This window comes from Trachinotus anak, unplaced genomic scaffold (genome assembly GCF_046630095.1).
Source record: "Trachinotus anak isolate AG129_WGS33_773 ecotype Australia unplaced genomic scaffold, CSIRO_AGI_Tana_v1 ptg000010l, whole genome shotgun sequence".
Taxonomy (NCBI): domain Eukaryota; kingdom Metazoa; phylum Chordata; class Actinopteri; order Carangiformes; family Carangidae; genus Trachinotus; species Trachinotus anak.
Window position 1 is genome coordinate 12,023,927 of NW_027273861.1, and position 14,419 is coordinate 12,038,345.

Here is a 14,419-nt window from a genome sequence, read left to right on the forward strand (position 1 = left end):
CACATCTGTGGATTTTCAGGGTAAATTCTATAAAACATGTTCACTTATACAAGAAAGCGGAATTGATGAGTGAATGGTAAAGATTTAATTTTTCTTTTCCAACAGACATGTTTCTATAAACAGTGGGCGGACACACCCACATAAAATCAGTTGAGTCAACATGACTTAGATCTGTAATTGGAAAATTCTCAGCATGCACCATAGCATTACTGTCAAACTGATTAAAGCTGTGCTGGAGGAAGTACTCACATCTTTTAATTAAGTAGAAATAGCAATATCCACTCAATTAAATTTCTGTGCTAACTGAATTAAAAGTACAACCAGCAACATGAACCTAAAGGTATCAACAGTTGAAGTATTTGTTGTGTGTAATGGGCCCTTTCAGTGTGTCATTTTATCATACACCATATTGACTGATTTTCACAGTTTTGATCATATTTATTTATTAAATCAACTACATATTTGGAGTATGGAGTGTGGAGTAGAAGAATAAATAGCATTCAATCTAAATACAATAAGCTACAAGTGCAAAACTTCAGTAAGTGCTCTTTGTAACTTTCCACTGCTGGTGAAAAGTGACATTTATGATGGAAAAAAAAAAAACTGTGACAATACAGCAGCTCACGGTGGATCACTGTCACCGCTGGGACCAAAATAAAGACGGGCAGCTCTGGGTCCAGCAGTGATTGGTGAGTTGGTGGGGCACTCCTCAGCAAGATGGCTGCATTGCTGCGCGCAATAGTGGCATCCTGGTGAAATGACGCAAGCCACGGTTTACGTTCAGTCCTCCGGGCTCCGAGCTCTCAAGTCTCCATAGCGCAGATCCCGCCCGACACAGCCGGAAGACCCGACCGGCGATCCTCCAGTGGACCGAGAGGAACCGGTTCATCTGAGTAAGTACCAGCGTGAATTAGTTGTTAATCGTCTCCCAGAGGTGTCGTTTGCCCCCCCCCCCTCCCCAAGAGAAAACCACGCTCCAGCTTGTGGTTTCTTTCTGTCTTCGCTCCTGTCTTTTGTTGTTGTTTCCTGAGTGCGCCGTGATTACCCGGCGCTGTCCTTCCTGCACACAGGGCTTCTTCGCAGCTGTCGATGTTTTGTTGCTGCTGGAGCTCGCTGCAACGCCGAAGCAGCTTTATCTCAGCATTTTTTATTTTATTATCGTTATTATTTACTGCCAGTCAAACACTGAAACGGGGCTCATGAGGTGAGATGCATACATTTCTCATTTGGAGAGTGTGAATGCTGGTCGCTCGGCTTGGACAGCGTTGTCTCATTTCAAATGCTCCACACATCCTGGTTGGCCGGGGCAGCCTGTCCCGCTGCGGCGGCTCTCAGGCCGGTTGGCTCTGGAGAAACACTCAAGAGAAAGAAGAGGAACCTGGGCTGGCAGAAGCTACGGGCCATTAACCTTTGTGGAAATGAAACTATGTGCACACACACGCACACACACACACGGAGACCGCTTGTTGTCCCTCTGCCTCTCTCCTGGAGGGGGGGGACAAAGCACCCAGTGTCTCCTTGTAGCGCAGCTGGACACAGCTGTTGAGCCGAGCTGCAGCTCAAGCCCCGGGGCAGGACAGAGCTCTGTGGCCGGGCCAGGGGGCTGCTGCTGCCGCTGCTGCTGCTGCTGCTCAGCCTGAGTGTGTGCCCACAGCTTCTCCGCTATGAGGGGAAAAGCTTGCTTTCTGTTGACCACCACACATAACCAGTTAGCTTTTGGGCATTTGGTTAGGAACTGCTGACTGTCTCGTTGCTCATTACTGCTGTTGCAATGTGTCTGCCTCAGAGGGAAGACAGAGGCTGCTGGATAATATTAGGAAAGTCACAGCAGCCACAATTAGATTTGATATACAGGCTCATTTGCAACTCATTAGCTAAAACTTAGCCTGAATCTATTTCAATTGCATCCTTCCCTACTTCCTCAGACACTATTATACACACTAAGCTGCCAAAGGGGTCTTGATGGGTTTCCAAATGCCTTCCTGGCTGCTGTGTTTAAACGTGCCATATGGCCATTAGCTACTGTAGATTTCCTCATGCGATCAACACCAGACCATTACATCCATTTGGTGGCTGTGCAGCACCCTGGTGTGAAAGTAGGGTGGTGTGGCCAGTATTACAGCGCACAGCATCCTGTCATCACCAGCTTCCATCAGGGTCATATAGGTTATAATCAAGCACCCGCAATCCTGTGAGTGGATGTTGCAAGTCCCCCTCCCTACTTGATTTATCTGTCTGTCTTCATCTATCTGCCTCCATCTGCCTCCATCTCCCACCCTCCCTCACTTGCTTATTGTGTGTGTGTGTGTGTGTGTGTGTGTGTGTGTGTGTGTGTGTGTGTGTGTGTGTGCGCTTACGAGTCCTTGCTCACATATGGCTTTTGGTTCCGGTGGCTTGCAGACGAGACTGAAATGCAAGAGTCTCTCTCCTCCTTATTCCTTTTCCACTCTGTCTCCTACTCCGAGGCAGGAGGATCTATTCTTAGTCCTCCTCCCTCTTCCTCATCCCCTCAATCATCATCACCATCATCTCCCCGTCGGTTCCGGTCTGTCCGTCCACCTGTGGCCTCTCCATCTGATTAACAGCAGTTCAGGTGATCGTTTGGCCCCCGTGTGGGTCATGATGCAACACCTGTGATGTCACTGTGTGAGGAGGTGGCGGGTTTCCATGGTTACCAGGATGTCTTGTCTGTCCGTCTGTCTGTGTGTGTGTGTGGGTGTGGGAGGGAGTTCCCATGACTGTCTCCTACATCCAGTATGTGTTTTCTTTGCATGTGTTGTGTTCTCTCTGTGGCAGTGCTTAGTGCAGTCAGGTTTGATGAGGTAGTCTGTATTGCAGTGCAGAAAGCACAAGGCCAGCACAACACGATCCCTCTGGGTTCTGTGCGTCTGTCAGTTTGACTGAAGGGCTTGCTGGCCGATCGGTTCATCCACCTGACTGAATAATCAAACCCAAGGTGGCAAATGTTGCAGCATAAAACCTGAAAACCGCACTTGTGTCTTTATTATATGCTGTGTTATTTTTGGTTTGTGCACATGTTTTTTTATATGTGTGTGTCTGCACTGGAGTCGACATGTAGATCAGTGGATGTGAGCTGTTTTAGCCATTGCTGGCCTTTTGAGTCAGCAGGGGTTGGCTGTGCAGCCCACATGCATGCTTTGTATGCTTGTGTCTGTCACATGATAAAGCAGCATCTCTCTGTGGCCCTGACTGTGTTTACAGTGCAGTTTGTGTTCAGAGTCCAGTTGGGATGGGACACGGAGACAGGGTCCAATACTGACTGGCTTGCCATTTTTTTCTTTTCTTATCTCTTATTCTCACTGCTGTGCTGAGTCTAAAGTGCTGTGTGAATCTTTGCATACTGTTTTCCCATCAGACAGAATGCATCTGTTTCCCATCTCCACTAGATACAATAGGCCCTGATAGGATCTCTGCATGCCCAGTCCTTCATGATGTTGGATTGATGTGAGAAAAGAAATGGAGCATTCAACTTTCAATAAGAGCCTATACCTTTAATATTAAGGATGGCAAGAGTGGAAAAAAATATAACCAATCGCTTGAGTCTGTGCTTGGGTATCTTTTAAACCCAAGTGTTAAGTTAATGATGTGGTGGGTCACAAGTTCACAAAGTCCAAGGTAACACCTTCAGATAACTTGATTCATTCGACCAGTCAAAAATCTAAAAAATATGTTTAAAGTGACATAAAAACTAAAAAGCAGTTTATTATTACATTTGGGAGGCTGGAACCAGTGAAGGGGAGAAGAGAGAGACCAGGAACAGCCGTATATACTGGTGTATTTAAGACTGATTGTTATAGTGAAAATAAAAATACCCATAAGTGTAATCAGTTTTAAAAGCAGATTATTATTATTATCATCATTGTTGTTGTTGTTGTTGTTGTTGTTGTTGTTGTTGTTGTTGCAGATACCTGCAGAATGAAGACAGAGAGGAAGAGCACAAACTACAGGAGAGAGAAAATACAACGTTAATGATGAGAGAGAGAGAGAGAGAGATTCTCAGTTCATCATGGGAGTGCCCCCAGCAGTTTGTGCCTATAGCAGCATAGCTATGGGGTGATTCAGGGCTCACCTGAGCTAACTTTAACTTTGAGCTTTATCAAAGAGGAAAGTTTTAAGCCCAGTCTCAAATGTAGAGTGTGTCTGCCTCCCGAGCCCAAGCTGGGAGCTGGTTCCACAGGAGAGGAGCCTGAGAGCTGTGGCTCTGCCTCTCAGTCTACTCTTAGAGACTCTAGGAACCACAAGTAGACCTGCGTTTAGAGAGCGGAGAGGTCTGATGGGATAATAGGTTACTATGAGCTCTTTAAGATATGATGGTGCCTAACCATTAGCTGCTGTTTTGTAGGTGGAGGTTGATTTTAAATTCTATTCTGGATTTTATAATCCAGCCATGTAGTGAAGCTAACACAGGGGAAATATGATCTCTTTTCCTACTTCCTGTCAGTACCCGTGTTGCAGCATTTTGGATCAGCTGGAGGCTTTTCACAGAGTTGTTGAGACACCCTGATAATAAAGATCAGTTGTACAGTCCAAAGGTAACCAAATGCATGGACAATAAATCCCTTTGAGACAGATTGTTTCTAATATTTGCAAAATTGTGCAGGTTTTATGTGTAAAATAAAAGACATGTCCTGCTCAAAAATGACTCAAAGTTTCTTACTGTAGCATAGGAGGCCAAGGTAATGCCATCCAAAGTAACTATGTCATCAAAATTGCTGGTCATCCAGGCCTTTATGTCTTGAAGACATGTCTGAAGTTTGACTACCTGGTTAGTTTCATCTGGTTTCATAGATAAATACAGCTGGGTGTCATCTGTGTGAAAATTTATGTGGTGATTTTGGATAATATTGCCTAAAGGAAGCATATATAGGGTGAAAAGTGTTTCTCGTAGCACAGAACCTTGTGGAACTCCATGACTAACTTTTTTGCGCATCGAAGAGTCATTGTTAGCATGAACAAACTAGAGTCTATATGGTAATGCAAATGTTCCAGTCTCTGTAATCAAATCTTGTGATCGATGGCGTCAAATGCAGCAGTAAGATCTGGTACAGCGAGTCCACTGTCTGAGGCCACGAGATGATCATTAGTAACTTTCACCAGTGCTGTTAATGATTTGATGGACTCTAAATCCTCATAGGGTCTAGAGGACAGGTTGATATTTTAGATGAAGAACCTGTTGAAGTTAGCTCAGAGAGATCTATAGGAGAGAAGCAGTCTAAATATAATGCAGTTACAGTTGACTCTGAGGCTGCTGAACTAATTCTACTTCTCTAATAATCGCAGTTTTATTTGTAAATAAGCTCATGAAGTGATTACTACTGAGGGTTAATAGAACAGACAGCTATATAGAGCTATGGCTGTTAGCTGGGCTACAGTAGGATGAATCATAGGAGGTTCTGGCATTATGGAAGACTTTTTTGACCATGTAAAGACATCTTTCCAAGCCTTGTGAAATTCTTCTAGATTGATGGAATGCCACTTCCTTTCCAGCTTTCGTAAAGTGTCTAAATAGAGCACGCGTTTGTGAATTGTAGCACAGAGCATCTTCTGATTCACTACCTTCATTTTCAGAGGAGCAACAGTGTCGAGTGTTGTTGTGAGGCTGCAGCACTATCAACAAGATCATCAACATGTGTGGGTGTAAAGTTGAGATCGCTGTCCTCCATGACACATGGAAATGGGCTAAATGATATTTGAATTTCTCTCTTTAAATTTGGTTACAGCATTATCAGACAGACACCTACTGCAATGGAATTTTCCCCCCAGTGTTGTTTAGTCCAATATTTTGGACTCAAACATGAATAAAAAGTCAGACAGTCAGATAGTCAGACAAAAGAGTTTTCTGGGGGAATATTATTAAATGTTCAGTTCCTGTGCCATATCTCAGAACAAGATTGAGGGTGTGATTAAAACACCGAGTGGATTCATTTACATGTCGAGAGAAGCCCATAGAACAAACTCAGATAAAAACAGTGGTGGGCCATCTGGCTTAGACCCCCTCTGTTAGCATCCTAAAAGTGAATATGCTTTTATGAACTTAAACATGAATCTTCATTGAGAAAAGCTGAGGCACTTCTTTGTAGAACAAATTCTATACATTTACTGACTGTGGCTATTTCTTAGTCTGTGAAATGACTAAATTCATTACATGACAAAATGTGTCAGGGTCTGGGTGGCTTACCACCAGGGCAAAACCATTTCCTGGGGGAATCCCTGTTTGGTGATTTTTGCATGCATTTGCCACTTCGTGATATATTCTGATAACGAATTTCAACCTATTCACCACGCACAGGTAACTCATCTGATGGTGAATTATAATACCCTCATGCTATCATCAGTCTCTTGGACAGCTGATTAAAAACTGTTGAAGGGTCTATTGAGTGAAAGGTTCCCTCGCTGTAGCGTGTGTGTCACTGTGCAGCATAATAGACGAGGAAAAACACTGGTTTGCATCTGAATCAGTAGCATTGTGGGTATATCACAAAAACATTGCAGAGACACGAAACACAGGCTCATCCGCGGCTCGTCGATGAAGGATTCGAACAGGCAAACATTTCAGGGTTTTTCAGTCACACAGACTGAAACAGCTTTGCCAATTATCTTGCAGCACGTTCGCCAGTTACACGCAAATTGATATTTATTTCCTTCAGCTACAGTAATTTTTAATGAATATTAATGCCGGAATTCTTTTTACTTTTGCTGCTTGTGGGTTGGTTTGTTAGCGGTTCAGATGGATTTGGATAAGAAAACATAAACATGTTTGACCTTGTGAGGCTGCTGTGTTGGAGTAAGCCTGCTCTATCGGCCACGTGCAGCTGTCTGTTATTAAATGTGACGAACAAGCACTTACTCACACACACTAAACTTGAATACGTAAAAGCAGTGATTGTAAAAACATAAACCACAATGCTGAACACCTTTTTATAGGTCTGCCATCAGCAATGAGCAACATTTCTTTCTGCAGCAGCTACAGAAAATCTCCTTTCTCTACAGGCCACAGTAAGTGTTGAGTCCAGAAATACACCTGTTAACTGCATCTTAAGGTCTCACATCAAAGGTTGGGCAAAGATTCTTGTAAACTTTGTGTTGGTAGAGTCAAACGTAGACAACATGTACCACCTTTGGGCTGATAGCTGGTTTTAATGACCCACCCCTTTGACTTGGTGGTGTGTTTCATGCTTCATATCGCTGAAGCATGTCTCCTCTTACTTACTTACTTTTCTTCTTGATCCTGCTCTTCACCCAACGATCACCTCAGGCTCTGATCCGCTTCTACCTCAGTCACAACTGCAAGCAGCAGAACAAAGCACTATGGGAGGGAATGAAACGCTCATGACGACTTGCTTTTTGCTCTTTCAGGGAATCTGTCTCGCCCTTGTGAACTTGGTGCTACAAACGTTAGCCGTTAATAGGCCTCAGAGGAGACATTTTATCCTCTAGCCTAGACTGTATTAGGTGGAAGAATCCATTTTTGTATGGTGTAGTTCTACCTGCATTGAGATCGGGCTCAATACAGCTCAGATTTCAATTTGACTGCTGTGCTGGTCTCTGAGGTTAAACGACTAATGGCAATCTGAAATGTTCTCGCTCACCACTTTCTGCTTTCACTCCTTTGTTTTCTCTCATTCTGTCTCGCTTGCTCTCACTGTAGGAAATGAAAGGGAAGTGGTAAGAGCCATGCGGAACTCTCAGATGCAACTCAACTGGTTTTTATGGGCCTGGAGTAAAAAACACAGGTCTCTTGCCAAAGTATATGCACGTAACAAGATTTTACAAAATCGATCGAACAACTTGTCTGAAACCTGCTCTTGTTTCTTTACCAGCACATGTCTTAGCTATGTGCAGCGTGTCTCTCATTGTCAGTCACACGGCCGGGTTACGATTTCACCCAACAGAACAGAGGAGGGCCTGTATCTAACCCCCCCCCCCTCTTTTTCCATGTCCATCCCTCCCTCCCTGCATGACCACTTGTCAGCCTCATTACAAGAGTGAGAAAGAGGAAAGAGCCGCAGTTCTCACAACAGCAGACAGCGAGGGAGAGAATTTAGGCACATACTTTAAGCAGCAGCGCACCACTCAGGAGAAACCTTCACTGTCCGCCAGCCTGTGTGTGTTGGCGAGGCTTCCCAGGCTTGTCAGACTGATGGACTGCTTAAAATGGGACAAGGGGAGAGGTGCAGCATTTGCTGCCTGGCTAGAGTAAATACCATGGTGCGTTGGCCCAGGAGTTGCACTGAAACTCTGCTCTGTCACAGAGAGAGAGGCAAAGACACACTTGACACGCCGCAGCACACAATAGTGATTCTCCACCATCGTGTCGTGATGTTACTTTACATTTTGGATTTTCACTGCTACAGTGAGAGCAAACATAATGATGGACATAATGATTTGTTAGGTCATTGTTCAGTGGGAAGTATTTGCATTTGCACAGGATTGACAGTGAGATAATATAAATTTGTCAGCGCTCATATATTTTTCCACATTGTTTACAGTCATAGCTTTCACTGTAATATCTCTGGGTCACTGATGGGCCTTTTTCACAGGACGCATTTCAACATGTCACAGTAGGAGAAGTAGGATACTACTTCAGTTTCAGTGTCCTGGTGTTGTTCATGCCTTCTCTCTTGCAAAGCTGCAAATCAATGAGCAGGATTGTTTAATGGCAGCACTAGTTTGCATTAGATTTTTGCATCACTGTGATAAAGCACCTTGATTTGAAAATGTACTATATCGTGATACATAATTACATAAACTGCGATAGAGGATTTGATCCATATCGTCCAAGGTAAGATTTTCAGTTAATGCTTAAACTATAAGCATGAAACAGTTGATGCAGCCACAAAAATCACAGGTGAATACTTGTGATTGTGAAGTACTGAGAAGCTCTGCACACGAGTGATGGGCAGTATGATTAAATCTTTTTTTCATGGACTGGGGCAGCATTAATATGTAACTGAACATAGGGAAATGTCAGAAAATTCTCTTGATCAGTCATTTATGGATGAAATATCCAGATGTACTATGTTTTTTTTTTTTTTTTCTGTTCAGTGATGTCTGAAAAATCATGACTCTTTAAAATTGTAAACGTCCTGTAAATCCATTGTCACTATAAAGCAATCCTGCTCCTTTATTTGCAGTATTGCCTGCAGTGGCCTAACACACACCTTGTTACAGCAGTGTGTGTATGTCGCCCAACCTTATTAACAATGTTTTCCAGTGGTTTATAGCGTAGGTGGACCTCCGCCCCTCAGTCGAAGACCGCCTCCTCAAAGCAAATGCCATATATTTAATGAGTGTCACCAGCCAGGCCATAATCCACTAACTAAATTGATCCTGAGATCAGATAATGTCAGGATATGGCTGGCTTACCACCTGGGCTAAGCATTTTTCTGGGGGGGGGGGGGGGACCCTGCCCTCCACATATTTCCAAAAGCACCAGCAGCAGCATATGGCAATTTGCTGACCAACTGAGTCACTTCAGTTTAATACAGAGCAGTGCAGGCCAGAAGAGCATGGCTCAGCAGTCAGTCGTGCAGCATGATGAAGCAGAGGATGAATCTCTGCTCTGTCACAGGTGGATACGCTGGGAGACCTGCCCTGAAGCCCTAAGTCTCCCTGAGGCTTTGACCGCAGCTGATGTCATCACTTCCCCTCCCAGGCTTTCAAATCTTTTTTTTTTTTTTCTTACGAGGGAAGCTGAATCACAGTCTGGCACTCCTTGTGATGAGAACCGATACACACAGAGGGAAATAAAAAAAAAAAAAAAAAAAAAGAAAACCCAAAAAAACACTGACAGTAATTAACCTGTTAAACACCTCTCAAAACTTCCCTCCAACAGTCTTCTGTCTTCCACTTTTGCTGAGCCAGTTTTTCAGGCTCTGCGGTCGCTTGCTCTGCCTCTGGCACAACCCTGTTTTTGAGAAACCTTCGCACTGCACACTGCCCAGCCTGTGTGTGTGCTATGTGTTTATGCAAGCATGTACACTCACATCTCCCTGCACAGTCCTTTTTTTGAGTTCCTCCTTTGACAAACTGACTTGTAAAGGAGGCTTATTCACACAACTGAGAGTGGGTTGTTGCACCTCCAGGTATGCAAGCATGGGCAAGCCTCTATGTTTGCCAAATCCTATTCATTTTAAGGGCCTGGGTATTTGCAATGTGTTAAGGATTCCTCTTGACCTTATCTTGCATTTAAGAAGAGTTATAGGTCTTCGTGCTGTGAGGTTCATATTATTATTTTCTTGTATTTCAGATTGTTTATGTGGTGACGCATTGACAGGAGCCTCTCTGCCAAATCTGGTGTAAGTTTAGCTGGAAATGACGCAAGACCTGCTGGCTGACATCATGGCATTATTTATATCTCTAAATTAGGCTACTACTTTGCTTTGGTGAATATGCCCCGAGATGAATGTTAAGCATCTGGAGCGGGTTGCATGCATGCTGAAGTAGTTGTGTGCCAGTTAGTATTAACAACTCCCATCCCCTTCAGTCATTAGATGTTTATCAGATTGTCTTGGCTCTGTGTGTGTGTGTGTGTGTGTGTGTGTGTGTTTGACAGCAGGAGCAGGAGCAGGAGATAGTTGCTTGGTGTGAGGGTCTTAGCTGACTTGCCGGACTAAGCTTGTCCCATTGACACACTTCAGCGTCTGCAGGAGTAGGCGAGCTCAGAGCAGCGCAGTCCAGCTGTCCTGTGGGTTAAATAAACACCAAGCAACGCCCCACTGTGGTCTCGCATGTGGCACGGAGCGGCTCACTGGATAGAGCACAATACTAACACAGGCTGATTCCAGCTGAAGTCGCCAATGCTAAAAGTGTATGCACTGATCTCATTGTACAGTGAAACACATGCAACATAAGAGGATGCAAAATAACACGGATCCTTCAGCTGTAATAGTTCTTTATTGCAGTGGTTCCCAACCTTTTGACGCTTGCGATCCTTTAATATAAAACAGTGTCTATTCTGACTTTGTCAGTCAAAAAGTAATTTTCCCCTTTTTGATTGTCTCAGTTGAACAATTCTTTGAGGCCTTAAGAGGTAAAACTTGACTGAGTTTGACAATAGACAGAAAAATGAGCACATCTTTGAGCGGCAGAAGATTGTGTTTTCTGATCTCGTACTTGGGTAATCATCTTGTGTTCGCTTGAGAATGGGAACTAGTTCTAATCAAAACAAAATCTTGACATTTTTTTGAAAATTGTTGGAACGTCTTGAAAATACTTGCTTTTTGAATAAAATATAGTGCCAAAATCAATAGTGAAAAAAAAAAAGCTGGTCACCAGTTCTGATCATGACCAGTGTCTTGCAAAAAATGCCAGTTATGACTCCTTGAATTTCAACATATAACAACATTTTTGTGTAATACAAGTGTCCCTCTATCCTCTGACTGATTTTAGGCTTCACTGTGATTTATTTGTGTGTGTATTTGGCTTTGTGATAGTCTGCCTACTAGCTATAGCTTATATGTATAACCCAAGTAATAGCAGCGTGGCTTACAGATTCACACAGCCTAGCATTATCCCTGCACACAACAATAGCTTTGGGACTGCTAGGTCTATTTTTAGCCAGCTCCTACTCACAATTTGATGTCTCAATACACACAAATCAAAGCCCTTCAAACAGATGCTGCCCACACACTGGAGCACCCTTTGAAACTTCAAATCTATCAAGGCTGCTCACATTTCTCTATACACTTCCGTCAGTGGTTTTCAGAGGGGAGTCTCTGTGCTTTGCTAATCTAATATTCACTTAAGTTCTACACTAATAGACCAAAGTTAAAAGAGCTTTGACTGGTCCTCTGGCTGCCGGTGCCTTTTCTCCCTCTTTTTCTGTCTCTGTAGCTGTCTCCGGCTTTTGCTTCTCTGACGCTCTGACAGGTAACACGCATCCTGCAGCAGTGTTACCGGGTACCCACCTCATCATCCTCGGCGCAGGATCCTCATTTAAGCGAGCTGTCAAGAGGCAGATTACGCTGAGATGAGATTATTTTTGAAACTTTGCCGCTAGTGCGACGCCGCGCCTGAGACTGCATTAAGACCTTCCAGTTGTGCCTGTCTGTGTGGCTTTGTGAGTGTGGGTGTCAGACATAATTGAGTTGTTCCAGAGTGGTGTAAGTACGAGGCAGGAGGTGTCCCAGGCTGCCTGGAGTGGAGTGATAAGATGCTCTCTGGACCGGGCTTCACGCTCAGACCATAGGTGACACGGCACACAACTACACACACATCCATAGCTGGTGTGTGTGTGTGTGTGTGTGTGTGTGTGTGTGTGTGTGAGAGTGTCCCTCTCACCTGCATGACCTTTAAGAGAATAACGTCATTTTACATTTACTGATTAATCAAAGAAATAATCGGCAGATTAATCAATTATGAAAATACTTGTAAGTTGCAGCCCTAGTTGGGATATCTAATTCTTTTTAAACAGTACTTCATGTTTTGAATAAAAAGGGACAGCCCTAACTCATCACGTTGAATATCTGAGATCTGGTCAGTCAGACAGGGAGAGAAACGATCAGACCATCAGACAGGTTGTAAACGAGCCAACAGTGTTGCTGGATTCCAGTCTCTGAAAGTAAGTGCACAAGAATTGTCTGTAATAATTCAATATTGCAACATAGGGATTTTTTTTCAAGCCTGTATGATCACCTGATGGCTCATCGTCCATGTGCCAGGTCAAACTTTTCTTTTTTTTTTTTTATTTTTTTTATTTTTTTTTTTTTTTAGCAAAGTCGCTGTTTTCCCAAAACTCAGCAATAACTTTGTGAGAGCCGTCTTATTTTTACTGATTAGGAATGATGTCCAAATCTGCAAAAATAAGACCCAAGTTTAGCTTAACTGTAATGATCTTTTTAACTTTACAACCACAACAACATGAAGTGCAGTCACTTAATGTGTAACTGTGGGTCTGTGTGTATCACAGAGATAGAATGGCACAGAAACCAGTCCCTGCACCCTGCACACCTGGCACTTTGTGTTGTGTCCAGAGAAATGGAAGCTGGTCGGCTGTAGTCTAAACACAGGAGTAAACACTGGCCTCCTGTCAACTTCAAACGCTCCGAGGATCACTGGAGGAGGGAGGAGGGGCAGGTGTTGGCGGCGGTGGCGGCGGCGCTCTTTTGAAGAACTGCACTCGTCTTTCTCCCTGGCCTCTTTCCATCCTACCTATTTTCCATCCTTTCCTGCATCCATGTCCCCCTTCGTCTATCCCACCTACTTCCTGCCTTTCTTTGTCTCTTCTGTCTCTTCAGTGTTTCTGCCTCTCCAACCCCCTCCGCTCTCTTCATCCAACACTCGTCCTCCTCTCACTTACTGGTGCTGCAGATTTCATTTTGGTGATGGGTAATCATCGGCTGCCTCTCTGTGTGTATGTGCATTTTCTTTTATTTTTTTTTTTAAACTGGCAGCAGTCAGATGGGCTCTGTCAATGACAGCATATGGCATGTGTGAGTGACATGGAGACTATCTATAGTGTAATGTGTCTGACAGTGCGTGTGATTGACTGACAGTGGTTCACAGCCTGGTGTCAGCTGGTGGGAGGGAGGGTTTCTCTGTCCTCTGTTCTGAATAATAATGAAGTGTAACGTTTATTTTATTCCTGCCGTCATGATGTTTTGTTTAAGGACAGATCTATGGGCCTAACTTAGGCCAACACAAGGTTTCAGTGTAATGTTAAAAGAATACATGGATTGAAGAATCGCCAACAAGTTTAGTAATTTGTTGTTTTAAAGCTGCACTCGTCGGTATTTTTTATATCAACATTGGATCAAATGATGAACTGGGAAAAGAGTTGCTTGTAGTGACTAACCCACAGAGAATTATCATCCAACCCTGCAGTTCCCCTGAGCTATACAGAGCATTGTAGCATATTTTAGCTCATTGTTTTGGTCTTCTGGCCAGCAGCTTTACTGTTTTGATTCACTCTCATTAACCTCACAACCTATTGTTTACAGTAATCTGCTGTAGTCTACCTGCCGGGCACCAAACGGCTGACGCACAACTTTAGCAACCAGCTGGAGACCATCGTTTAGCATTTAGCCACTGAAGGACAGGATCTTTTCCTCAAGAGCTGCAGCGAGTGAATATTGGACTTACTCCAGCTGAATGATAAAGCCGCTCTGTATCGGCTGGACAGCTAAATAGCATCGACTATATAAGGTGATATCATTTTGTTGTGTGTTTTACAGCTTGTCACCTTGACACCGAGTGGCCATAAAGTCAACTAACACTGCTTTAAGTACTTTTTCAAATGAAAATGTTAAATATCTTAGCTTCCGTATTCTCAGATTTGCAGCGTCTTTACTTTACATTGAATACAGATGTTTGTTTTGTTTTGATATTAATTAATGAAAAGAATCAAAATACTGACACAATTAAATATATTAATCTAATATCTAAACATGAATGTGAT

At 43.5% G+C, this 14,419-nt stretch overlaps 1 protein-coding gene across 4 annotated transcripts in view; it reads left to right on the top strand.

The window, feature by feature from the left end:
* Positions 1-689: 689 nt before the first annotated feature.
* Positions 690-14,419, top strand: part of LOC139626998 (uncharacterized protein C1orf21 homolog) — a 246,058-nt gene continuing 232,328 nt past the window's right edge. The window contains exon 1 of one of the 4 annotated variants that reach the window (XM_071487589.1): positions 690-893. The gene's annotated coding sequence lies outside the window, so the exon portion shown is untranslated. Of the gene's footprint in view, positions 894-1,024; positions 1,205-13,963; positions 14,167-14,419 lie in introns of those variants that run through there. The other 3 variants (XR_011692482.1, XM_071487591.1, XM_071487590.1) reach the window with 3 other exon arrangements.